The sequence below is a fragment of the Pongo abelii genome, chromosome 22, assembly GCF_028885655.2.
Source record: "Pongo abelii isolate AG06213 chromosome 22, NHGRI_mPonAbe1-v2.0_pri, whole genome shotgun sequence".
NCBI classification, from domain to species: Eukaryota; Metazoa; Chordata; class Mammalia; order Primates; family Hominidae; genus Pongo; species Pongo abelii.
This window is the reverse complement of record NC_072007.2, coordinates 24,768,808-24,795,797: the sequence shown is the minus strand read 5'-3', so window position 1 is coordinate 24,795,797 and position 26,990 is coordinate 24,768,808. Positions and strand designations below refer to the sequence as shown.

At 35.8% G+C, this 26,990-nt stretch overlaps 1 protein-coding gene across 11 annotated transcripts in view; it reads left to right on the top strand.

Annotated features, from left to right (window-relative positions):
- NRIP1 (nuclear receptor interacting protein 1) overlaps window positions 1-26,990 on the top strand; it is a 106,244-nt gene that overhangs the window by 50,102 nt on the left and 29,152 nt on the right. For 4 of the 11 annotated variants that reach the window (XM_054542839.2, XM_024239485.3, XM_024239487.3 and 1 more), the window contains exon 3: window positions 2,433-2,555. The exons of 2 other annotated variants lie outside the window; for them this stretch is intronic. The gene's annotated coding sequence lies outside the window, so the exon portion shown is untranslated. 5 more of the 11 variants (XM_063720858.1, XM_063720856.1, XM_063720857.1 and 2 more) reach the window with 5 other exon arrangements.

The following is a 26,990-nucleotide window of genomic DNA, read 5'->3' as shown; positions in this document are numbered from 1 at the left end:
CCTTCCTCCCTTCCTTCCTTCCTTCCTTCCTTGGAGTCTTGCTCTGTCGCCCAGGCTGGAGTGCAGTGGCGCGATCTTGGCTCACTGCAAGCTCCGCCTCCCAGGTTCACGCCATTCTCCTGCCTCAGCCTCCCTAGTAGCTGGGACTACAGGTGCCCACCACCACACCCAGCTAATTTTTTTGTATTTTTAGTAGAGATGGGGTTTCACCTTGTTAGCCAGGATGGTCTTGATCTCCAGACCTCGTGATCTGCCCATCTCGGCCTCCCAAAGTGTTGGGATTACAGGTGTGAGCCACCGTGCCCGTCCAGCATTCTTAAATATAGTTATGGTTACTTTCTTGTTCCAACTTTAAAATAAAAGGTTATAATCTTTTTGTCAAGAAGGAAAAAAGGTAATTGAAAACTCAACAATTAAATTCTACTGGAATTTCAGTGAGTTGGTAGATAATGTTGATAACGGGAAGATGGGTGAGCCTTGAATATTGCTTCAGAGATTGGGGATTGGAGACTTCAGAAATTCCCAAGGTCCCTACCGCATTCTAATAGGAGTACTCATGTAATTGCAAATATGGTTATTGTTAAGTTGATGTGTGAATCACATCCTTCTAGGTATATATAATCAGGGCAAGTGATTGTTTCCTACTCTTCTTAGAATTCCTATCTGAATTTATAGTCAAGATTTGATTGAGTCCAAGGTCTATAATTTGGGGCATATGACTTAACCAGCCCTCCTCAGTATCTGTTGCTCCTCTATAAAATGGAATCTTTGCTCATTTCACTGAGTTGTGCAAATCAAATACAGTCATGTCCATGATAGCCTTTTGTAACTGGTAAAGCATTACTCATTTAATGATGCTCCCGTTTATGTGTCAGACCTGTCTCTTTCCCACAGCTATTTAGTAGGGTGCTGCTGGTGGCTGTGTGATAGCTCAGAACTACATCTGTATTGTGCACTGCCTCTTAGGAGTTTTATACTTGTATTAGGGAGTGGACAATTTTAGATTTTTTCCTATTTGCATCATTTTATTTGTGGTGTTTGTTAGAAAAGTAATATGTATGTATTTACTGTAGAGAAATTAGAAAATACAAATCAGCAAAAAAAAATAATAATTACCTCTAAATGCAGAAATAATTACTGCATTTACTTTTGTTTAAAACAAAAATTCAGTTATGCTGAAATAATGTTGTTTCCTGTTTTTATCACTTATATAGTATATAATTTCATATAATTTAATTTTCTTGTATAATATTTTAATGACTACATAATATTCCATGATGTAATATACTGTAGTTTATTTAACTATTTCTAATTTTTTCATTTTGACATTTTATGGCTGTATACAATGCACTGCACAAATATAATAATATGTATTTTGAACATCCTTATGGCTAAATATTTACACCTATCCATGATTTTTTAAATTAGGATAAATCTTAGACATAGAATTGCTGCATCAATGGACATGTAACATGTTAAGGCATTTAATTTTTGTTACAGTTTTATCGAGGTATAATTGATGAATAAACTGCACATATTTAAGAAACAATCTGACAAGTTTGACATGTGTGTACACCTGTGAAACCATCATCACCATTAAGATGACATTTGTTTGTAATCCCTCCCTTGGGCATCCTTCATCCCCAGGCAACCCCACTGATCTATTTTCTTTCACAATAGATGAATTTGCCTTTTCTGGAATGTTATCCAAATGGAATCACACAAAATATGTTTCTTTTTGTCTGGCTTCTTGCACTCAGGGTAATTATTTTGAGATTCATCCATATTTATTTTCCATATGTGTTGTGTGTATTCTGTTTTGATACTGAGTAGTAAAATTATATTGTATGGATATACCATATGATTCATTCACCTATTGATGGGCATTTCAGTTGTTTCCAGTTTTTGACTATTAAAAATAAATCTACTTTGGGCATTGTTGTGTAAATCTTTTTATGGATATAGGGCATTTGATATTTATTACCAATTTTTTTGCTGCAAAGATTACATACTTGGTATTTTGAAACTGAAAAAGTTACATATAAGAAAAACTATAGCTACTCTTTTTTTAAAGAAATACACATTTAGGAGGATTTATAATTTTTTGCATGTAAATTAATTAATTTAGCACAGCACGCTAAGAAATTTGAAATTAACAAAGGTTAGTAAACACATCCTAGCAACTGTAAACCTTTTTCACAGCTTATTTTGTTGAAGTAGCTACTTTTATCGATTATTACTTGGAAAGCAAAGATCTATTGCTTTCCGTTAATGAACCAGCATTCATAAACAATTGATATTTTTCTGTCAAATGACTACTTTTGGATTGAACTTGAACAAGAAAAGGTAATGGGATAAGTTGAACTTCATCAAAAGGTGTTCCAGAATCTGGTTTGGAATAGATGCCAAACTATCTTTTCCCTCTTGTTAAGATGCACACTTGACTGAAGGAGGACGGGGAATCTGAAGACTCCGGATGACATCAGAGCTACTTTTCAACAGCCTTCTCAATTTTCTTTCTCAGAAAGCAGAGGCTCAGAGCTTGGAGACAGACGGTGAGAATATTTTTTTTCTGAGTTCTTAAGGCTTAATCATTATGACTTTAATATATTTCAGACAATTCTTTCTCAGTTATAAATTAGCTTATAATTCAAAATATGTATTATGTGCTTCATCTGTGCAAGTTATTTCATCAGGCAATGTGGTTTAAAAAATGAAAGAGATACAATCCTTCCTTTAAGGAACTTATATGGAAAGAATAAATGTAGATAAATAATGTAATCAAACAGTAAAAGGGGTTAAATGCCATAAGAGAAGTGGAGAAAAATATTCTTGAGAATTCAGTGTGTAGATTACTTCTGGAGAGAGGAATTGGAAAGCTTGAAAGAAGAAATAGTATTTTTGTTGATAACACTTAATTTGATTTATCAAAAGCCAGAGAAAATGGACAGTTAATACAAATCCTAAAATAGCAATCCCTGATTTCAGATAAAAAGTTAATTACCGTTTTGAGGAAAAATAGAAGCATGTTTGATTATTGTGTGTTTATTATAGTATAGACCAGTGATTACTTTTGGAATTATTAAAATTCCTCTCACAAAGGAAAGAGCATTATTAGCATTTCTGAGAAATGATAAAGTAATTGGATTAAATTAACACAAGTAGGTGGGCAGAGCAACAAAAAAGACGATGAGCGCATGGTTAATTCTACTTGGATTAACACTCCTGTTTTCTAGTATAGCTACAACCTAAATGAATTTGTCATGTCTTAAGCTCTTGGACCTTATGCTGCTTATTTCTGGGAAGGAGAAATCCAAGTGAACTAGGTAAAGGCGTAATGATTGATTATTGTGCTCATAATCAGTTGTGAATAGTTCAGTTTCATCTAGCTAACTGAAAAACTCTGGTCAGAGAGAGAGAGCAGATACAGCATGCTAAAATTCACCATGTTTTATCTGACCACAGTGTTTCAAAAGGGGAATGGCAACTTTGAGCCAAATTTGCTCCTTACCTGTAGGCCTCATATGGATAATCCTAACTGCTTTTTCTTATTCTGATAATGTTTTTTTTATTCTTTAATAAAAAAATTAAAGAATAAATTTTATAATAAATAAAAAATTTTATAATAAATAAATAAATAAATTTAAAAAAAAATAAATAAGAATTTTGCTTATTCTGATAATGTTCCGAAAACCTAGTAATGAAGTTATTTTAATCAGCCACTTAAATGCTTAGCTTTTCTTGTAATTTCATCAAGAAAATCTTTAAAATGTTATTTTTTAAAAGACTGCATAAAATTACTAATAATTATTTGGTTGCAAGTCACTTCATATATTCATATTTTTTTTACCTATACTTGGAATTTAAAATCAATGAGCCAATTATTTGTAAATACTAAAATTTTTTTATTCACATATAATTAGGTGTAAGTCACTGGTTGGTAGTCTGAAATCTGCTTTTATATTTGATGAAACAATTGATATTGAACCCCATTTCTGAACTTCTAATTCTATTGAAATTAACATTATAATCATGCATATTCCTGTGACCACCCTGCCACAAGATATAATTGGTTTGTTGTTGTTCTTAATTTTCAACAGCTTTGTTTTACCACGTAGCCAGAATGATAAGCAATGCTCACTGGATCCAACTAAGAGTTGGATAAGTAAATTATAGGTAGCCATCTGGTAAATATACACAGCCAATGAGTTGTTCTTAGAAAATTGTCAAATTTAGATTTTTCTTCCAGATTAAAAAAAAAAAGACAGCCAGGCATGGTGGCTCACACCTGTAATCCCAGCACTTTGGGAGGCCGAGGTGGGCAGATCACGAGGTCAGGAGTTCAAGACCAGCCTGACCAGTATGGTGAAACCCTGTCTCTACTAAAAATACAAATATTAGCCAGGTGTGGTAGCGTGTGCCTGTAGTCCCAGTTACTTGGGAGGCTGAGGCAGGAGAATCACTTAACTCGGCAGTCGGGGTTGCAGTGAGCCAAGATCGTGCCCAGCCTAGGTGACAGAGAAAGACTCCGTCTCAAAAAAACAAAAAAAAAGACATTATAATATATAGTGAACAACTTTGAAAACTAAAAATTTATAAAAACGAATTACTAGTAGTGATTTTTCTATATTCCTTTCACATATTTTTAAATGTTTTTAGATTTTAAAGATGATTATGTCAAATGTGTTTTTTCTAAAACGTGTTGTGTTAAATATGTTTTCCTTTTGAATGAACAGTCCATGGTCAAATAAGCTTGGGAGGTGTTGGGTCAAAGTATAGAATGTCTTTTCAATAAGCCTTTCATTAACCAGTGGACTGTGTCTCCAAAAGGAGGATCTGGTATATCTCAGGAGATGAGTATTTGACAAGTTGAAGATTCTAAACTAATGTTTTATGAGGTTTTTACTATAGTTTGTCATACCCTGCAAAACACTTATGTTATATTTTTAAGTATAGTAATGTTTTTTTGACTGAAAGCTCAAAGATAATGATTGGGAGGAAAAAGGATGTAATTTATTGAATATTGCAAACTAAATAAAGAATGGAGTGTTTAAAAAGCCTTTTAGTGTCTTAGGCCATGTTTCCCTTGCTCTTTTGTTAGCTCCTTCTTTTGAGAGAGATACAATCATCATATGGATTAACTAACCAAATTAATTCACCATTTTTTATATTTTATAGGACTTTATATACTTTCTGTGCTGTTTATCTCAGTGTATAATATTTATTAGCTAATTTTGATAGAAATTGCTGATAGAAAAACAGAGAATATCTTGGGTAGTGTTAACTAAATGACCATAAATCAATTTAGCTTAAACACTTGAATATACTAATTTTCTCTAACGGAATTGTTATTGTTATATGTCATGATTTTCCACTAGGAAGAGTTCTGTATTGTACTTTTTTCTAGCTTGATTAAATTTTTGACAACTATTGTAGTAGAATAGATGTCTTGAGTTTAAAACTTTCATGTCAGACATAAAATATCTATATAAATTTTTTTTTAAAAAAAGGGCCAGTACTCTGGGCGCGGTGGCTCACACTTGCAATCCCAGCACTTTGGGAGGCCGAGGCGGGCAGATCACGAGGTCAGGAGATCGAGACCATCCTGGCTGACACGGTGAAACCCTGTCTGTACTAAAAATACAAAAAATTAGCCGAGCGCCATGGCGGGCACCTGTAGTCCCAGCTACTCGGGAGGTTGAGGCAGGAGAATGGCGTGAACCCGGGAGGTGGAGCTTGCAGTGAGCCGAGATCGTGCCACTGCACTCCAGCCTGGGCGACAGAGCAAGACTCCATCTCAAAACAAACAAAACAAACAAAAAAGTGCCAGTACTGATGAGCTGGGTTACGAGGTTGGTAAAGTAGGCTAATTGTATACATGGAATGCCTTTCCAGCTTCATAAAACACTCCTCAAAGCATATTTTTTTTTATTTGTTTAAGAAATAACTCTTTGTAAAATGTGTTTAAACTTTCACACTGGATTTTTAGTAGGAACATGATGCTGGTGAAAGAAAGATCAATTTATAATCTGGGTGAGTTGTCCTAGTTGGAATTAATTGCCGTAAACCAATTTGGCCTTCTCACTAGTGTTTTCCTGGCCTTGTGGATAACCCTGGTAAGAAAATCTGTATGCTTGGCTCAAATGAATCATTGTTAGTTTCCAGCATTGCTTGCATCCACTCTTAATTCCCTTTCTCACAGCCAGCCATCTTCGTTCAGTCTTATCATTTCTCATCTGGAGCTCTTGTGCTGGCAAGCCTCTTTACTGACATCCTTGTTCGAGTCTTTCACAACCACCAGATCTTCCTAAAACTCCAGCTTACTTGTGTTACTTGTCTGATCAAAAATGATGTAGCAATTGCAATAGCATAATGAACATAGAAAAGTAATAGACCTTCCTTAGTCCTAACTTACTGTTACTATGGGAAACATTAATACAATTAACATTTTTTTAATTTGATATCTTTAAAGAATTGACTTTTCCGTAAGTCTTTTACTTAGTATCTTAATTGATATAACTTATGTTGTTTGGGGAGGAAGATCCCTACTAGACTAAGCTTCCATATCAACCCAGATTTTATAAAGTCGCTATATGTGAAGCCTCCATATCAACTCAGGTTTTTTTTTTTTCTCTTCCATGAAAGGTTTCAAATGAAGGAATCAAAATAATTTTAAAAGTGTTGATCAAACTGTCAATACGCTTTCTCTTCTTACGCAGACCCTGGTCTTTTTTCACTGAAATTAACTGTTGTGAACCTGATAGTCTCCTTGATTCCCTGCTACATTTGCCCTTCAACAATGTGGCCTGTGGTTTGCATATCTGAAAATTGTCTGATTCTAACGTCAGAGCTTATGCATTTTATTTAGATAACTAGAATTTCTTCATTCTGGATTAGAGGTATATGAGTAATTTTCAAACCTCATTTGCTTCCTTTTTGCATTTATTTATTTAAAAAAATGTTCATAGTACAGTCTGTGTAAGCTTCTAGCTTGAAGCTTTGTCTCCTGCTGTTGCCGCCCCTCTCTGCACCTCCTCCCCACCTGCCATCTTCTAGCCTGTCCTCCAAGCTAGTGCTTCTCAAAATATCTGCAGTAAAGGCCAATAATTTGTTTGTCTGTTTCTATTTTATTTTTTTTAGTAACTCACTTTTATTGTCTTTTTAAAAAGCTATATGACAGATTAGAAGTTTTTAACAAGACTACAAAATCTAAGTCCACATCTTTCATCATTAAATTTAATTATCTATAACTTTTATAGAACATGCCATTAAATTATTTTGTCATGTTCTATAAAAGTTTGTCATTACTGGCAATTTTTATTCTTGGAGGTGATTACTTAAAGTTTCTAGAACATACTCTGTGCCATTGTGCTTCCTGGACTGGGCTGATGGTCCTCCTACTTTCTGAAGAATACTGAAGCTTCTTTTCTAGTTGAGAAAGCCTTGTTTGTCCCTAGAGTCAGTTCACATGCAGCCTCTGTAGAGAACCTTCACTAAAAACGGTGTTCCCTGCCTTACCACTAAGTCTTCTCCCAAAAATTGTGTCTTTCAGTGCTTTCTCCACTTTATCCATGCCTTCTTTTTAGTAGCATCTCACTATGTTGTTGATTCTGTTTTTTCCCGATGAGATTGTGAGCCCACTAAGGGCTGGTTTATCACTTAGTTATCCTTATAACTTCAGCTCTTAACAACATAGCAGCTTCTTTATAAATATTTGTACATTTGTTACTCCTTGTATGGTAAATTCAGAATAATAGCGACTCTAGAGATGGGAGATTTTTCATATCCTCCTTAGTTTACTCATCTTTTTAGAAAGTTCTTTCTTTTCTTTCCTCGTCTTGGTCTTAGGGACATTCTGCACAGAGAACAATATATATCTGCCATAATTATAGTGGAAATTCTTGAAATTAGAAGAGATTATGTTTGAAGAAAACCAACATTGTACTTTTCAACTATTAATAGCAGCAGCTTTCAGACTTTTTGCTTTCAAGACAACTTTGTATTCTTAAATTATCAAGGACCCAAGAGAGCTTTTATTTATGAGATTCATATCAACTGATGTTTATCATATTAGAAATTTAAACTGAGAAAAAATTTAAAACAAGAGTTACACAAGGATGCATTCCATGTATATAGCCTCTAGACAACTCTACTGTACACTTATGAAGGAATGATACCAAAAGCCAGATATCATTTAGTATTATGAAAGTAGTGTTTACCTCATGTGCCTCCTGAATGGGTCATGGCCACCTCTGGCATCCTTGGACCACCCTTTGAGAACTGCTGTATTATGGCAATTCACTTGTCTAGTTGAGAACAGAATCTTCTATATTTTTATTCCAATAATGTTAACCTTGCTTTTGTGTTTGTAGACTAATAAGTTTTTTTTTTAATAACTGCACGGTGTATCATATTACCCACTTTTCTATTAATGTCTAGACCTAGAATGTGCTGGAACTTACTGCCAGCGTTGGCTTGGCAGCTGTAAGACAGAGATGCTTACTCAAGGAGAAGTCATTTTATTTGTGGATACTCAGTAAGGTCATTCCTAGTTATGCCCTGTCGATTTCCCCCCCTACCCCGGCTTTCAAGTCCTCTTTATGATTTGTGTACCTTCTAATACTTCTCCTACGGTGATTCGCCCAACTCCAGAGGTTTCAGAGGTTTGGTCGTTTAAAAAAATTTCACAAAATGAAGTTGATGTGTTATTTTGCAGGATTGAGTAGGCTTCCCCTCAAGTCTTTCCTTCTCTCCTTTGCGTGACCTTCCCCTCCACTTGCCTCAACCTGATCCCTGATGCTGGCGGTCCTTTTCTGAGAGTACAGTCTGCTCTCTGGCAGATATTTACTTGGCCCTTGTGACTCCTGTTCTGTTTTACTCCCTACCCTCTTACCTTGGCTGATACTCTGTTAAATTCTTTCTGAGGTCTTAGCGAGACAGTCAGTCTCTATCTGACGACGCTCTTCAAATTACATTGGTGCCGGGTCTTCCCTGAGGGTTCTGGGAATGCGTTGTGTACCTTTCAGCTGGATCGGAATACCAAGATGGCTGCTAGTTCCGACACTTGATTTACTGACAGCTTCATACTGTTTTTACTCATAGTCTTTTTATTGTGTGATGATGTCATGCAAGCTGGAATTTGAGGACTTGATATCATTATGAGTGATCATCTAAAAACATGAAGCTGATAGAATGTTGGGTAGTTTTTATTTTTTAATTCTGTGTCCTAAACATAGTCGGGACTCAATAAATGTTTGCTGAGTTAATTTTTTTTCTCATTAGTGTTGGATAGAACTCTTAGCTCCAAGAACCACATTATAATTTAAGTTGGACATCTCTGTCTTATAGCCAAGGGAAATACGCTCTCACACTGTTCTGAAAAGGTACATGTTGCTGTCTTAGTAAGCAAAACCCTTACCTAATACTTAATGAAGGTTGATAGTTCAAAGTACAAAATTCAGACTTCAAACAGGATCTGATTCTGACTCTTTAAAGCACCCCTGTAAGAATTACTTTTTTGAAACTTTGTAGAAATCATTTTTTTAGCACAGTGTTTATCAAACCTAGGCTTGAGATATAGTAATTATTTTTATCGTTTTTATCTTTGATTTAATAAAGTTGCTATGAAATAACACCCTGTCTTATAGCACTGTTGATGTTAAACAAATTGGTTTTTAAATATTCAAAGCAGCCTTCATTGTTTCCAGAGCTGTCTTTTTCTTCAACTCTCCTGCCTTTGCCTTATTTTGACCATGGCAGTGCACTAACTGATCTACAGTTTCTTCTTCCCTCCAAGCTATCAACAACTCCCATAGCTTCTGGTTTTGTTTCTCTAATATGCTTTTAATAATACCATTGCTTGTAAAGAAACCCACCAGATAAAGGCCAGCTTCTTGGCATGGCCTTGATTCAAAGTCCTTGGTCCCAGTTGCATTTCCAGCCTAATCTCCACTCCCATTGGGCTACCACACTTCCTGTGTCACACTCAGCTCTTCCTTGCCTTTGAGTGCTATTTCTGGACCCTAGAATGGCTGCCATTCTCTTCTGCCTGGCTAGCCCTTACTCATGTTTTAACCATCACTGACCACCACCTGCTCGTGTACATATAAACTAAAAACCTGGTTACAGCCTATCTGTGTTCCTAGAGCACTTTTTACATATTTCAGTCATTGCATTTAGCACAGTATATACTCTCTCTCCTTTCGCACAGAGACTAAGGAAGAAAATCACCAGCACGATGCACTCTCGGGTCTTATTTACTCACTAGGTGTTATTACTCTGTCCTTTTCCTGTCTTGTTTAGAAAAACATACCTGAATCCAAGTGAGTGAAAGTGTGGTTATTACTCAAGTTATCTTGAATTTATTTAGTCTGTTTTTTTAAAAGAGAATAATTTGCAACCTCTTAGATCTTATTAAATTCTGTACTTACACTAAATACTTACACTAAATACTCTGTAGAGCTAATCACGACATACCTTATATCTGATGATGACAAACCAGCATGTTATAGATGGAGACACACTGATTTTAGCGTATATTGCGATTTAAGCATTACAGCTGTTTGTTCCACCAGACTATTTATTTCTTGAGAGCCAGGACTATTTTATTCATCTTTTTCCTTTTGTTGTTCTAGAGTAATGATTTAAACATTTGCCTACTTTAGCTACTAAATTAAATTTTGAGAGCATTGCCAGGGAAGAATCAAACACCCTCTACTGGCATTAATACTTTCTCTTTTGGCCCATGCGCTGGTAATGCTAAAACATCAAATGTCATGCTGATGTTTTTATAACAAGACCGAGATTACTTTACCTTGTTTTACTTGTGTCACTCACTATTCTAATGATTTTTTTTTCCGTCTTAAGAATGTATTCATCATGTTGGGAATAAGAAATTTAGTAAACATGCTATAATGTAATTTTCCTTACCTGTAATTTTAGTAAGCTATATGCAGTATGCATGAAGTTTGTGAGTTAACCAACTAAAACCATGTATTTTTTTAAAAATGAAAATTCTAGAGATAAATATTAATGGAAATATTTTTTAGTCTTAACCTATCACTGTGCTACAAATCTGAAAGATACAAATAGAGCTTTAAGTTTTACATTCACTACACTGAAATATAGTCAAGAAAGAATTCGACCTGAATTCTTTAATAAGCACAATGGAAGGGTTGTTTACTTTTGAGAACTAATAACTGCCCCATTCTTTGTGATTGTCTGCTTACATAATTTGTTATGAAAGAATGCTTCTAGGTAAACCCTCTCTCCAGAATGCTGGTGGTTTGTTCTATTCTGCTTGGGAAGGGTTAAGAGGAGACAACATCCTGTCAAAGACCTTGTTTTTAATTTTGCTTCTCACACTGGCACAGATCCTGCTAAGAGCAGCCCAGATTAGTTCGGAAAACCTTTGAAGAGATTTAAGATGTCCTTCAGCCAGTTTGAAGGTTTTTGTCTTGCAAATCCAGTACAAGGGCGCCTGCAGGCATCTCGACCCTTGCTGTGCTGCTGATGCAGCTCAAGGTCACACTAACCCGCCCTGTGACATTCAACAACAACAAAAAAAATTACGCGGTGAAACTGCCTCAGCATTCAACCAACCAACAACTTCCTTTAGTGAGGAACTGAGGAAGAAGTCTTTTTTACCCCCCTTTTTCTTCTTTGGGGGGCTCTGTGAATTTTTGCTGTAGGAAATAATCCCGGATTTCTGGTGTGTGTGATGACAAGGTCATTTCTTAATTAGAACACATGTAAAGAACAAAGCTAAATGGCTTCAAAACAGCTTTGTAGTTGATGGAGAGGATTTAAATTATTTAAAGAGATAGTCACCCATGTATGATGGAAGCTGAATTCTAAAGGCATTAACTCGTTCATTCCTATCTACTTGTCATTGCTTTGAATTCCTTATGTCTGACTTTAGAGGGTTGCATTCTAAACTTAAGAGAATTTATAAATGCCCAGTTTTTAAATGATGAAATATAATTTATAAATCAAATTCTCAGATAAACTTTTAATGGAGAAGTTTTCTCTCCATGGCATCTATTTCCTAGAAACGTTATCACATGGCTTGGCTTAGGAACTAGGAATTACACACTTTTCCCTCTGGCAACTGTGATTTGTTTATAATGTGTTGGAGGTGGGTGAGTAAAGTGCTTCTTTATTGCCTCACCTTCTCTCTTCCTCACTTTTATCCATTTGTGATTTAGAAGTCTAGTTAAGCAATTTTCTCCTGCCTCTTTAGAAATAACAGCACGTATCATTCAGGTTTCTCAACTTTCAAAGAATTGATGTACGAAGACCATCTTTTTTCTATGGAAAAAAATTAATCTTAGTTAAAAATGGACTTTAAGAAAGTTGTTTCTGAACATGCATGACATTTTAAGGCACAATGAAACCATGTCCATGAACACTCAGTAGCCATATTGGATCTGCTCCCCTTCGTGGGGCTTGTTTCCTCATGTTCCTCCTTCGCTGCCTGCGAATGTTAACTACCAAATAAATTAGTTGGACAAAGTCCAAGTGCATTGGCTTTCTGTGCTTGAGACTTAATGTGTATCACCTCTGAAGGATTGGAACAGAACAATCTAAGAGAGTATTTTTGTGGTTGATATTTTCTTTATGTATATTGTGTATAGAAGCACACATGGCAGTTATTTTTTTATCCACAAAATGACATTGTGTAGAGAAAGTTACCTTCAACATTATGATATTAGCAAAGCAGTTTTCTCAGAATTTATACCCAGTTGCTTTTTCACTGAAGTAGAATCAGGACAAGTACAATATTTTAAGTGTGATGATTTAAACTGATATTTTGGATTTTGTGAGCCACACTTAAATTTGTTTGAGGGGATAACATGTTGGACTGTGTGAAAACAAGTTAGAATGAACTAGACTTATTATTCTGAAGGATTTTTCTCCTATTGAGAAACAATTTTGGGGGTCCATGAAATGAAAGGGTGTGTATATTAAGATACATATTTTTAGGTATGGGTATTTTAAAGATCTCAGATTTGCAAAAAGAAAATATTGGAGGGGCAATCTATATGTGAGGAAATGGTTAGTGTGATTCATTGCATCCTGCCCTTTCCTGGAGTCTGGTGTGCCCTAAATGTCATGTGTGACCCAAGCTCACCTGCTAGTAATTTCTAATTTACTGTCCTAATTCATCGATTTGTTATCACTAATTGTTCTTCATTTACTTCTGTGTAGTTTCCAGTACCTAAAGGGTTGAAAGGTTGCTGTAATTGGCACCCGCAGCTGCTCTTTCTTTTGACAGGGGATAATTTTGCAGCCTATGCTTTGTGTGACAGCTGCCTAATTGGGCATTCTCCCCTTGTAGCAAGCCTGCCTCCTCCAGCCTCCCTGCTGACAAATGGTGGTGGATTATAGATGAGGACACGCTGACCCGTTCGACCTTGCTGAGACAGCGGGGAGGGGCCTCCTGCTACTTGAGGGAAGCTTTAGGTCATTTAGAGGACAAGGTCATGAGCCAGGTGGAGAAATGACATGATATCACATGACAGTAGCCTGATGACATGGTCAGTGTGTCAAGGACAAATGCATCAGTATCGATTAAACATTATTGCAATACTTCATTGTGTCCCTAGTATTTCTTAATTGTTCCTACTGATTTTTTTTAAGAAATAGAAAAAGTGCAAAATGAGACACATGTATTTTAGCAGTGTTAAAGCAGTTGTTTACATGAAAACAGAATGGCTTAGGATGCCTCCTAATAAGTTTCCTCAGTTATTTAGAGTTTTTTGTTCTTAATTTTTGCTTAGTTTGCAGCCCCTTAACTATCAATACTTTTCAAGAGTTATTTGAAAATTAAGGCAGCCAAATTAAAATGTGGCAATGTATGTTGTTAAAAAATATTTAACAACTTCTGTCATTTGCCTACTCAATGACTGGCATACCTTTTCACATTTTGAATAAAAGAAAAATAAGCCAAGTGAAGATGTCTAATTGAAAAGAACACCAGAACTGTAGATTTGTAAGATTAACCATAACACTTTAATTATGAAGTGTTAAAGGTGCTTTTTAAATAATTGTTGAGACCTGAAAATATTTTTCAAATAGCTTGGGATTATTCATAATGTAAATACTTCAAGATACATGGAAATCTTTTGTATGTCTTATTACTGGTAATGCACATACTTTTCTTGAGAAAGTAGACTTGAGCTATTACAATATATTTTTAAGTGTAAAATCTGAAGAATCCATGCCGAGTCTATTAACCCTATGTAATACCTGAAATGATAAATTCATTTAAAACTGCGCTGGATAGTACAATTAAGAAAAAAATGCCTAGTTTTAAAAATGGTTAACAGTTGAATACAAAGAAGACTGATCATGATTCTCGTTTCTGGAAAAACAATTGTTGGGCACTGTTGAATCTAAGTCCTCAGTTCAACAGGAGGTAATTTTATGCCCCTGAGATAAAAAAACGAGGCATGGTAGAGTGTGATGAATTAGTTCACCGAAGTAGACACATCTGTATTTTCATGGCACGTGTGTGTGCGCGGGTACGTGTGTGTGTGTGTGTGTGTGTGTGTTTAATTTTGACCATGCTGTGCATGTGTTTAGCTGCTATCAAACCCTGACTCAAGCTTGGTGGAGGTTTAATCCTGTGCCCTTGTACACGTATACTTGATTAGTAGTTGTGGTTATCTCAGCAGAAGACATACCGCCCTCCTCCTTGTATTGGTCGGGACCTGGGCATTGGGGAGTCAAGGCAAAGGAGAAAGAAAAGAGATTTTACATTAGTATTCTGTGAAAGCCTTACTGTCTGCAGAACAAATTGATTGCTCCGGTATACCTGTGCTTGGCACCACTGCTGTGAAAGAAAGGTAGGGCTGTAATCTGTTTTATTGTATCACATATTGTGACACTCCAGGAATATTCAACATGCGCTCTTTCTAGGGCACGTGCTGTAAGTCTAAGTAAAGAAAAACGAAATAAATGAATGGAGAGTATGTGAGAGCAATGGGCTACAGCTTTGTTTACTTCAGTCCAAGAGAGTTCATTCGAATAAGATAATTTTACTGAAAGCGTCACTGGGAACATAACCTGATTGATAATGAAACCCTGTAAAGTGTTCTGAGGCACTGAATCTGCTTCCCTGCTTGAAACATGTGAGGCAGAGATGAAATTCAAGCTAATACTGTAAGATTTTAACCATCAGATGGGAGCAGTCATGGAGGTGGTTATGGACATAGTTTAGAAAATTATTTTAAATTATCTTCAGTACATTATATTCTTAAAGTTCTACATAACATGGTGCAGAGGAAAGAGATTTTCATGAAAACAAGAAAAGAGGTGGCCACTACACCACCTTGAACTATATTAAGAAGTTAAGAAATGTGTTGTTTACTTTATTCTTCTGCTAGCTTGATTTGCATAAACATTATACTGTTTTATTCTGTTGTAGAAAAGGAAATTGCACATTTCTTATGGTTTTTTTAAATTCTGTGATTGTTACTCACATAGAGACTTGTAGTGTACAATTTGGGATATTTGAGATTACTTAATATGAAAGGAATAAATGCTTTAACATTTTATAAAGTGATTAAAATATCTGTGATAGGAATTAGACCCCTGGGCATTTTTAGGCGTTCTTAAAATGTGGTCACAGCTGCACTTTGTCAGTTGTGTATAAATCCGTACTGCAAGGGGAGAAAAGAAATTCCTCTTGTCCAAGCCTCTTGCCACATGTGAACTGCAGGTGCCCTTTTCCCTCTTCTGTCCCCATCCTGATCCTTCGATTACAATCAGAACACTTGATTTAGGAGAGAGAGGAAGCAAAATACCTCATAGTAATACACTGATGAAATGAACGTTGTTTCCTATTGTTTACTTTTGTATTCTTGAAACTAGTATATAGCTTTACATTTTTTAGATTACATTTCACTTCCATTTAAATGTGTGAATAAGTGTTCTGTATGTAGTAATTATACGTCCTGAAGACATTCCGGAGATCTGTATAATCACAAGCTATAGACCTTGGTCTAGACTGGCTTGCAGATACTTTTATAGAAAATGACCAAGTGAAGAAGCATTTTTAAGCACCTGTCAATAATAAATATATCACTCTGTGACATAAAACATTGATTAAAATGAACTATTTGAGGTCATATTGTCTATAAAGGGGATGTTTTCAAAGAACTTGAACTCCCTTACAAAATTCAGACTATTATATTTTGTTTCAATTGGATATAGGCATCAAAATTATTTATACTGTATTTTTGTACACCTAGTTTTGTGGGTTTTTCTCTATTGAAAACACATATCAGAAATTGTAGAGGAAAAGTAAACTATAGAACTAAAAAATCAGAATATTTTATTTTTCAGAATAAAACATGTTCTTTAAACTCTTTTTACTTACAGTTTTTGATTTTGCAATTACTTTACAAATTTTGAAGATTTTAGAATCTTTCACTTTCTCAAAAGAAATACATGGCATGCACATGGTTAATAATTAGCCCAATAAGATGGGGAAGTTAAAAGAGGTTACCAAGTAGAGAAAATTGATATTTTCCTTTTTTTTTATTTATTTATTTTTTGATGGAGTGGAAGATTGTTTTAATAGGAAAGGACTATATTTTGTTTACCAAAGTATCCACAATGCTTAACACTGTACCTGGCATATAATAACTGCTTAATAAATAATTGTTGAACACATGAATAAGGAATACTCAGCCACCCTCCCTTCTCACCCACCCCAATACATTCCTTTCTTCTCTCTTGGCTATTTATGGTTTCAATTTGTGCAGTGTTCATGGTGGTGAGTTTTTACATGAGTTGCTCTTTTGAGAGTACTCTAGGTATTGAAGGAACAGGAATTCAGTGTTTTAGAACCAACCTCTGAATCGTGTTTATGGAATTGTTTTCCAGTCAGAGTAGTTCAAGTGACTGAGTCTTAAAGTGTACTTCTTCCAAATGTATGCTTCGAGTTCTTCTTCACTTCAAATTGCCTCTATTCTTTCCCCTCATATGCAGATCTACTGTGTTGTTGAAATTTATTAAGCTGTGAAATCTAGTTCTTTGAGTTTCATCTTGTCAGTTTAGGTACATTATGCTTATTAACCAATATCAACCAATGATTTTAAACATCCAAGAAAATCACCTGTTAATTTTAGTCAGATGTATCTAGGTACATTAAACTATAGAGAAAACAAACATTTGACATGTTATGATGACTATTAATTTAAGCCATGAAATGAAAGACATTTGTGAGAACAACTTCATGTGGGTGATACTTCCCTAAGTTCAGTAAATGAGCATGCAGTGTTACCTGGTATCCAAGTTAGCTAGGCTTGGACTGGAGTTCTTGAGCAGTAGGAACCTTAGGAATTATTATAAAGAGTTCATTTAACTGATGAGGACACTGGGCTTTACGCAAGTTACTACTTAGCTACTGTTATAAAACTGCTTAGGACCTGAGCCAGGGCTAAAACACAGATCATCTAGCTTTTCAAAAAGTGATTATTTTTTTAACCTGGTATCAACTCTTTGTTCAATTTTATGCTTCTGAAATAATAATTGTTACGTTTATAATAGCCAAATTTTATTCCTGTAGCTGCAGTAAAGTTTATAACCAAATAGAACATAAATCAAAGCAAACTCACACACACAGAATTTTCAATTGCTCCCTATGGATGTGGACTCAGTAGACTTCTATGCCAAGAATGGGTGACAACATATTTAGTATTATGAAGAAAGATATTAAAATTTGAGAAGAAAACTTTACGTAAAATTACAGTGGCCAGGCACAGTGGCTCACCCCTGTAAGCCCAGCAGTTTGGGAGGCTGAGGTAGGAGGATTGCTTGAGCCCAGGAGTTCAAGATCAGTCTGGGCACCATAGCAAGACCCTATTGCTACTAAAAATTAAAAAATTAACTAGCTACTTGGGAGGTTGAGGTGAGAGGATTACTTGAGCCCAAGAGTTCAATGTTGTGGGGAGCTGTGATTGAATTACTGCACTCCAGCCTGGACAACAGAGCAAAAGCCTGCCTCTCTCTCTCTCTCTCTCTTTCTAAGAGAGTTCACATTGGAATAAACTTGTGAATACAGTTGACCCTTGAACAATGTGGGGATTAGGAGTTCCAGCCACTGTGCAGTTAAAACATTTGTGTATAACTTTTGACTCCCTCAAAACTTAACTACTGATAGCCTACTGTTGACCAGAAGCCTCACCGATAACATTAAAACAGTTGATTGACATGTATTTTGTATGTTATATGTATTATATGCTGTATTCTTATAATAAAGTTAGCTAGAGGAAAGAAGATGTCTGAAGAAAACCATAAGGAAGAGAAAATATATTCACTCTTTGCTAAGTGGAAGTAGATCATAATAAAGGTTTTATCCTCATCATCTTCACATTAAGTAGGCTAAGGAGTTGGTGTTGCTGTCTCAGAATTGGCAGAAATGGAAGAAAATTTGCTTATAAGTGGACCCACACAGTGCAAGCCAGCGTTGTTCAAGGGTCAACTGTAGCACAGTCACAAACATGTTATATAGTCTGTTGATATTTGATATCTGTGGCAGCGTTTTCTTTTATAACATAGTCATGGCTTTGCAGAGGAAGGCAGCCAATTGAGACTCTTGCTATGTGGGGACCACCAAGGGGCAATGGTTGCCTCCTTCAGTGATAATTAAATGCTGACTTTTCAAGAAATTCAAGAAATATTCTAATTCAGATTGTTCATGGAGAGATTAGACTCCTGGGGTTGGAGCTGGGGTTTGTAGATAGGTCCCAGCGGTACATGTCAGATAAATATTCAAGTTAAAGACTGAGAAGGTCCATCCAAAAATCACATGCCTAGTTCAAGGTGCTGACAGACTTAGCTGTAGGTGGGTCAGGCCTTCAACCACATGGGCTACATTCATGACTTGGTTTTATTTCCAGTAGAGAAATGAACAAGGAACTAGAGACATGATCAGAAAGCCAAATTGACCAAACACAGAGATAAAGGAGAAACTACTAGACAGTGGCGGTGTGGTTTGGAGACGGGCTGTCTCATGCTCAAAATTAAGTTTATAAGCTTGCAAGTCGTAGGGATGGTGGCTAAACTGTTTCTAACCCTTTCCCTCCAATTACTGGAAAATAAATCTCCAGGCCTGGTTCTTTAATTCAGCTGTTGAAGTTGGGCAAAGTGTGCAAGCAAATTATTTCACCTCTTTACACCACAGTTTCCCCATCTGCAAAATGGGGATTATTTTAGTTTCTTCCTCTTTAGGTTATGAGGATTAAATGAGAAGACAAATGTATAATACCTGCAGTATATACAAATTATATATAAATTGTATATATAAATATGTGTATATATAAATATAAAAATATATTTTTTCATATATATATTCAAGGATAATATAAATAATATATATAATGATTATTTTTGTGGGTTTGTGTGTCTATGTGTAAGATTACCATGTCCTCTACTGACATATTTTTTTATCCTACTGTTAATAACAGATGACTTGACTAGGTAACCATAATATGGGAGCTGTATGCAACCATTTATTTCTATTTTTTACCTATTAATTTATTCTGTTTTTAACCTAGATAATGGTCTGTGACTTTAGTCATATTTTTTCCTCTCCCAAAGTATATATTCTTTGTCATGATCAGTTATGTGATTTTTGTTTGTACCGAATTTATTAAAATATGTATCAAAAACTGCATAATTGTCAGTGATCACCTTTCCTCTTAAAAGTATAATATGTCTGAAGGAGCTGTGAATCTCAGTTTAGAATTATAATAAATGATTTGGAAAATGAGAGTTAAAAGCAGAAAAAGTAAAATTTAATTTGTTTAAATCTTAACTAAACCTTTATCTTTCTTCAAATATCACTCATAGTTTCCTGACTTTTTTCTCCCTTTAATTGTAAAAATTTCTTGGCATTTAAAGATTTTTTGTAGATCTGTAGGAGACTGGGGTGATCTGACTTTAGAAGTGTGAATGCCAAATGAATCGCAATTAACACAATACTTTTCTCAGGAAGGCAGGAAAGGGAGAAATATTCGAAATGCCTTATGATTTGATTTGAGTTTAAGTAAAGTTTTATTTTTAGTTGGATAGTACTTGTAATTTTTAATAAAGTGATTTTTTTATCTTTATAAAAGTGTCTTGAAAATAAGAAGGATTTTTCAAAAATTATATCCTGTAAGCATCTTTATTTGGTTTATAATTTAAATAATTATATATATATTTATTGTTTTCTTGCGTGTATATTATGCTCCCAGTTGTTTCTGAATATTATGTATAGAAGTGGTCAGGGAGCAACTAAGAGTAATGACATGGATTTATTATATTTAGCAAAAATTCATTATCTCATATGTGCCCATGGTGAACAGAATAAAAGTGGTCCTTGTTCTCATGGAGCAATAGTTACAGTCTAGTGGTGGAAAACAGGACATAAACAAATATTTGAAAAGCAAGGAAAGCAAGCACAAAACATGACAGAATGAGAGAAGTTCTAAGACAACTGTGATCTCCGAGGTGCTCTGCTAGGGAATAAATGGGGAGACTGTTTGCCTAAAGTCATTGGGAAAGACTTACCTTAGCGGGTGATATTTAAGCTGAGTTTGGGGAAGGAGGCAAAGAGCCAGCCATAAGAAAGCCAGAAAAAACTTTCTCGAAAGAGAGAACCACACACACAGACGCGCAAAGACCGGAGAGCACTGTTGGTGTTCTGGGATCCAGAGAAGTCTGTGTAGCTAGAGCTGTACTGTTCAATGAAGAAGCTAGGAGCCACAAGCCACATGCGGCTTTCCAGAAGGGAGGTAGTCTGTAGGTGTAAAATACACATCAACTTGGAGGAAGGACTTACTACTACAAAAAGAATGTAAAGTAACTGAAGAATTTTATAGTGATTTCATATTGATACCATGGTATGTTTCGTTAAATAAAATATACTCAAATTAATTTTACTTTTTTTCAACTTTGAAAAGGTGTGGCTACTAGAAAATTTAAAGTTATGTTGGTGGCTCCCATTACATTTCTGTTGGACGTCGCCTGGCTGGAGCGTAATGAATGAGCAAAGGACTAAATGATGCCAGATAAGGTTGGTCAGATGCACTGGAGCCAGTTGATGCAGAACCTTCCAAACCATAGAAAGGAATTCAGACTGTATTCTTAAGTGAAATAGAAACTATTATGAGTTTTTAGCCAAGAGATTTACCTTTTACAAAGAGCATTGGCTGCAGGGTGGAAAATGTGTTGGAGGAGGGCCAGTTAGGAAGTGAGTACAGTAATAAACACACACACACACACACAGCTAAACCAGTTATCACAACAGTTGTCAGACAAATTTACATTAAAAATAGTCTCTCTAATCACCAGTGAGTTTCTCAGTCTTATTTGACAGAATTTCCTAGGCTATAGTTTTACATATATAAGAATTCTCTTTCTTCCATATTTATGAAATATTAAAATTCTTACAAAATTAAATCTCTCACTCTCCCAGAACACTGTAATTCATGGAAGTTTAACACGACTTTAAAATCATTTATAGCTTTAAAGGTTCTGAAGCGTTTTGACAAACCTACATTTCATTATATTTTGTGGTTCAAGTAAGTGATGATTTATTGGAAGCTACTGACAATCTCAGATCCCATGGGCCTACATGTACATTTCTCAGAAGGCCTTGTATCCCAGGTTTAAGAAACCTCCTCATACAGTCCAGCCTGTAATCTTCCCAACTATTCTCTGCAGTAGGACTCCTTCTCCCTCTTTTGTAAATGAAGAAACTGAGACTTAATTAAATGCAAGCTGCCAAGGTTAATACTGGTAGCAAATGACAGTCTCTAGGCTAAAACTCAGATCTTTGACATGTCTTGTGATTTCTGCTTATCTAGTTACTCCTTTTATTTAGTATGTATGTGGTTGTCTGTCTGCGTGAATGTGAGTTACATTTTCCATTTGTTTTATTTGGATCAGAAGCTATATTTGCAATACCATCATTTAATGTGTATGAAATTGGAATAATTATTACTCTTTGGGTTTTTATTGTTACTTATACTACTGAGTGATGGCAAAAGGTTTTGGATTTATTTTGTAGTACTGATAAAATACAAAGCAGGTGAGTATAGGTTTTTGCTTTTACTTCAGAGGGAAAAATAAAATTTGTTTGCTCTAGAATACTTGAACTTGTTGAGTACTTAGAGGATAGCAGACACAATGTTAAGTGCTTTCATTTTTTTTACAACCCTGTTAAATAGTTAATATTATCCCTAGAATCTCAGAAATGTTGCTGCCTGAACCTAAGATTCAAAGCCTGGCCACCTGACTTTAAGGTTGGTTCTCTTAGCTTCAGTGTGCTGTCCACTTTTTTAAGGTATCTTTGAAACGAAATATCTTCACAAAATGCCTGTTGTATATCATTTGCAGTTGACAACAATGTTTTTCACTGTAAAAAGCAAAGTTCATTTGCAATTCCAATGAAAATTTCTATTTTTAAAAAATTGTTTCTTGAGTGAAATTAAAGTTGATCCATGTCATATCACTCAGAAGGATGATCCTTTTCAGTAAGCTAATAGTTTTATTTTCTCTAGTTAAATGAAAATAATAAAAAGGTTTGATAGCGCTCAAGAAAACTCTCTTTATAGCTTAAAAATCTTGCAATTTGCATGTAATCCTAGCATTCTGGGAGGTTGAGGTAGGCGGATCACTTGAGGTCAGGCGTTCGAGACCAGCCTGGCCAACATGGTGAAACCTCGTCTCTACTAAAAATACAAAAATTAGCCAGGCATGGTGGTGCACCTCTGTAATCCCAGCTACCTGAGAGTCTGGGGCACGAGAATCACTTGAACTCGGGAGGCGGAGGTTGCAGTGAGCTGAGATCGTACCACTGCACTCCAGCCTGGGCGATAGAGCAATACTCAGTCCGCGCCCCCACCTCCCCCCCCCAAAAAAAATCTTGCAATTTGCCTTTAATGGATGGTTTTATAAACAATAGGATAGAGGAATCAATAGGCTTATTGTGACTAAGCAGTGTCATATGATTGAAAGTACCAAGGCAGAGTAAAATATATAAATACATGATCCAACTGTAGATGTCAGAATCTGTCAGGAATTGGAAATACCAGATACTTGGTACGTGGTATTATACAGAAAATTGTTTAAGATACTTGAGTATCAAAACATTTTCAAAGTAGTACTACTTACTTGAGTTTCCACTATAGTGCTTGATTTTGGAAGGATAGACTTTGCCTAATTAATATAAGATATTAAAATAATTATATAAATCATGATCAATACTACAGATATAAGTAATACAAAGAAGGAAAAAGGTGAATTAACATCTCTTGAGGACCTCCTGTGTTGGATTGGATGTTGTATATACACTGTCATTTTTTTTTTGAGACATATCTCTCTCTGTTGCCCAGGCTGGAGTACAGTGGCGTGATCTCATCTCACTGCAGCCTCAACTTCCTGGGATCAAGCAATCCTCTCGTGTCAGCCTCCCGAGAACCTGGGACCACAGGCACGTGCCACCACATCCAGCTATTTTTTTATTTTTATTTTTCTAGAGATGGGGTCTCGCTGTGTTGCCCAGGCTGACGTTGTCATCTTTAATTTTCACAACTGCTTCATTAAATACATTGTTATACATGTTAAACTGAGGCTCAGACACATTTAACCTGGGGTTACAAAGCAAATGGTTGAGCCCCAGTGTTACTGTTTTTAAGGCTCATGGTATCTTTTAGATACGAATATGGAAGGGATTTTTGTATAAATGAAGATCTTTCAGAAGTGAGCTGTGGAAAATCTGACTCGTACATTTAAGTTGTTGAGGTTGACAATTTGTGGATTGGAGTGGTATCTAGTCCTCTGAGTAACCAATACAGTAAAATAGTTTATGAAGTCAAGTATAGGAAGCTTCTCAGCCCTGATTTTTTTTTTTTTTTTTTTGGTCATTACTGGTCTCGACTTTAGTTGGTTATGTGTGATCATCTTTTATCTCCAGACTCACCACTGATAACACAAAAGTATAACTACATAGCCATGCAAAATACAAGGTTTCCCTTTGCAATTGTAGAAGTGCCTTTCATGTCAACATTTTTTTGATAATTAAAAACGGATTATTGAACAGATGTTTTAAGGTTTAACCATTTTTATACCTTCTCAGTCATAAGTTTGCTGAGATTTGACAAGTATCAGCTATCCAATGACCATTTTTTATTATATAGTTAAAAGTAGAGATGCAAAGTAAATTTTTATTTAGTTGTTCTGATATTTAGATTTTAATGTTTGTATGTGTATGTCTTAATCTTACCATTTATTCTTCCACTTTGCTAGTTATGCAGGACTCCGCTTAACCCTTTTATTCTGAACATATGGGACAGCCAGTTCTACTTCATAATGTTTATGTTATTGAATAACATTTCTGGAAGAAATGTATTGCCAAATTTAGGGACTTTTTTTTAGTGCACTGTAGATGTTTTTAGCATATTGAAAGAAAGTTTTTTCTTCCACTTGTGTCACTTCCTAGGAGTATTCCTACAGTATACATATTTTTGGGGGGGCAGTGAGCGAGAGGACATCTTACTTGGTAAATCAGTTTTGATAATTATTTTGTAGCAAACCCATCTTTATAGTTAGACTTTTTGGGGGGGTGAGGGGAATAGTTTTAAGTTTTTTATTTTAAAAGCTTTAATAGCATTCTCTTATGTAAACGGAATGTAGACACTTAACTGTTTTCATCAATATGTTGTAAACTACAAAACTCACTCAGACTGAATTGGTAAGTTACATTGTTTAAGTGATATCCTTGCTTCTGTGGTTTATTTCAGATGTAGACTCTGCAGGGGTTGGTGGCTCACACTGATAATCCCAGCACTTTGCGAGGCCCGGTGGGGGGATCACTTGAGTCCGGGAGTTCAAGACCAACCTGGGCAACATTTCGAGACACCCGTCTCAATAAATAAATAATAAACAAACAAACATGTAAAATTAGCCAAGCATGGTGGCACGCGACTGTCGTCCCGTCTATTCCAGAGCCTGAGGTGGGAGGATTGCTTGAGCCCAGGAGTTTCAGGCTGCAGTGAGTCATGGTCACACCACCGCACTCTGGCCTGGGCAACAGAGTGAGACCTGTCTGAAAGCATACAAAACAAAACAAGACTGACTTTTTTTAGGCTGTGTATAATATTTAGAATAGAGGAGAAAATGTTGGTCAGAGAAAGGGGAAAAAGAAAAAAAGATGAAAGGAAAGCAGCTTTTTAATTCTGGATGAGGTTTCTTGCCATCTCAGATGTAAATAGACAATATTTTTAGTCATCTTCCAATTTAATATTAGGAAGTCTTTTGACAAATCTTTGTCATATGCCTGGGTGTTAGTAATATTGTGGGGACAATGAATGGAACAGTGACCTTGTTTCCTTTTATTTCTTCCTTTCTATACAAGAGTATTTTATTCCATTTACTTTTTGAAAATTTGACATTATTTATGCAAATAATTTTATTTCCTTTTTTATGGCCATGATAATCTCTAAAACTCAATAGCAAAAATTCTGGAGTGACACTTACAAGTCTCCCTTTTTGTGGGTAATAGGGGAGGTGAAATAAGGCATCTTATTCTGTCAGGAGTGGAAATGCATGCTTCTGCCTGAAAGGAACATCAGTCCTACAAGATAGAGCAGAGGAAGAAAGGCAGAGTCATCATGTTTAGCTGAACTAACAACATTCTCAAAAAGGCCTTTAAAATAAGGAGGTAAAATAACTAAAGCCCAGGAAGATGCAGTAGAATCTCAAAGAGGATCTTGTTGAGCTTTCTGTTTTTAAATGAATAGAGTGAGGCACAAAGAGAAAATAACACATAGAACATTTTTTCTGCTTCGTTGTCTCATAGCCCCAGAGTTCCAAAAGTTGGTTTTCATGGACAGATTCAGAGTAGTCCTGCAGAGCCCAGGTCCTGTTAATAAGAAGAGGCATGTTACATGATATGCACAAAGAAAGTAAGTGAGAAGTAGTTAGAACTACAGCAGTGGAATCTTTTGCCTCTTTTTCTTAGCCATCACACCGTGGAATAATTATTGTTCCTAACTCCTTCCTTTAGGCAATTGTTGTCAAGACATTTTGGGCTAGGGCTGTAATCTAGGACCAGGAGCCATCAGAGTTTATTTAAGAAGAAGTAGAGACATGTGGCAACCTAATAGTTAACAGCAGCAAATGAAACAAGAGAAGCATGTAGAGCCCTTAGGTACAACTGGCCTTACCTGACCTAGGGTAACCCTTCTTCCCACTCAACTTCACGAATGAACTTTGCAGGCAGTGTGATGGCTACTTATTATTAGATGCTATGTCCATTTATTATTATAAATACGGGCATATGATGCTAGAAATGATAGAAGTTAGCTGTATCAGGGTCCCTTTATCTAATATTTTGCCATCTAGCCCTCTGAGGAAGAATGATCTGGTCTTTGCTGGCCAACTTCAGCATAACCATCCACCCAGTCTTTGCATTAGAGTTTCGCTTTAGGAATTCATTTTCCATGTCTGTTCACACATATAGCTTGAACACCAGCATCTCTTTTAAGATTTCATTACCTCTTGGCTGTTTCTTACTGTTGCCCTCTGACTCTTACCTTCTTCTAGTTAATAGTCATAGTACCTAAATTGTGTATTGGGAAAAGACATTCCCTCTACACTGCCTTTTTACATTCATTAATTCTCATCCTTATTCAAGTCTCTTCAACCTTGCTCAAGGCTCATCATCTAGGGCTTGGACAGCTCTAGTCAGACCCAAACTTGGGCATTAGTACTTGCATCGCTTAAAAGTAACTCACCCCAGCCCTCCCTAGTACACAGTTCCCAGCATAAGGAATATGGTGGCATTATGTCAGTATCTGAATGCCAGCAATGTTCATGAGTAAGACAGGTAGAAATACATTCAAACTTGAGAAATAAAAGATGGAGAAAAGAAGAAAGTAAACCATGTAAGAGGAGGGGTGGAGGGAGGCAGGAAGAGAGAATTGTTGAGA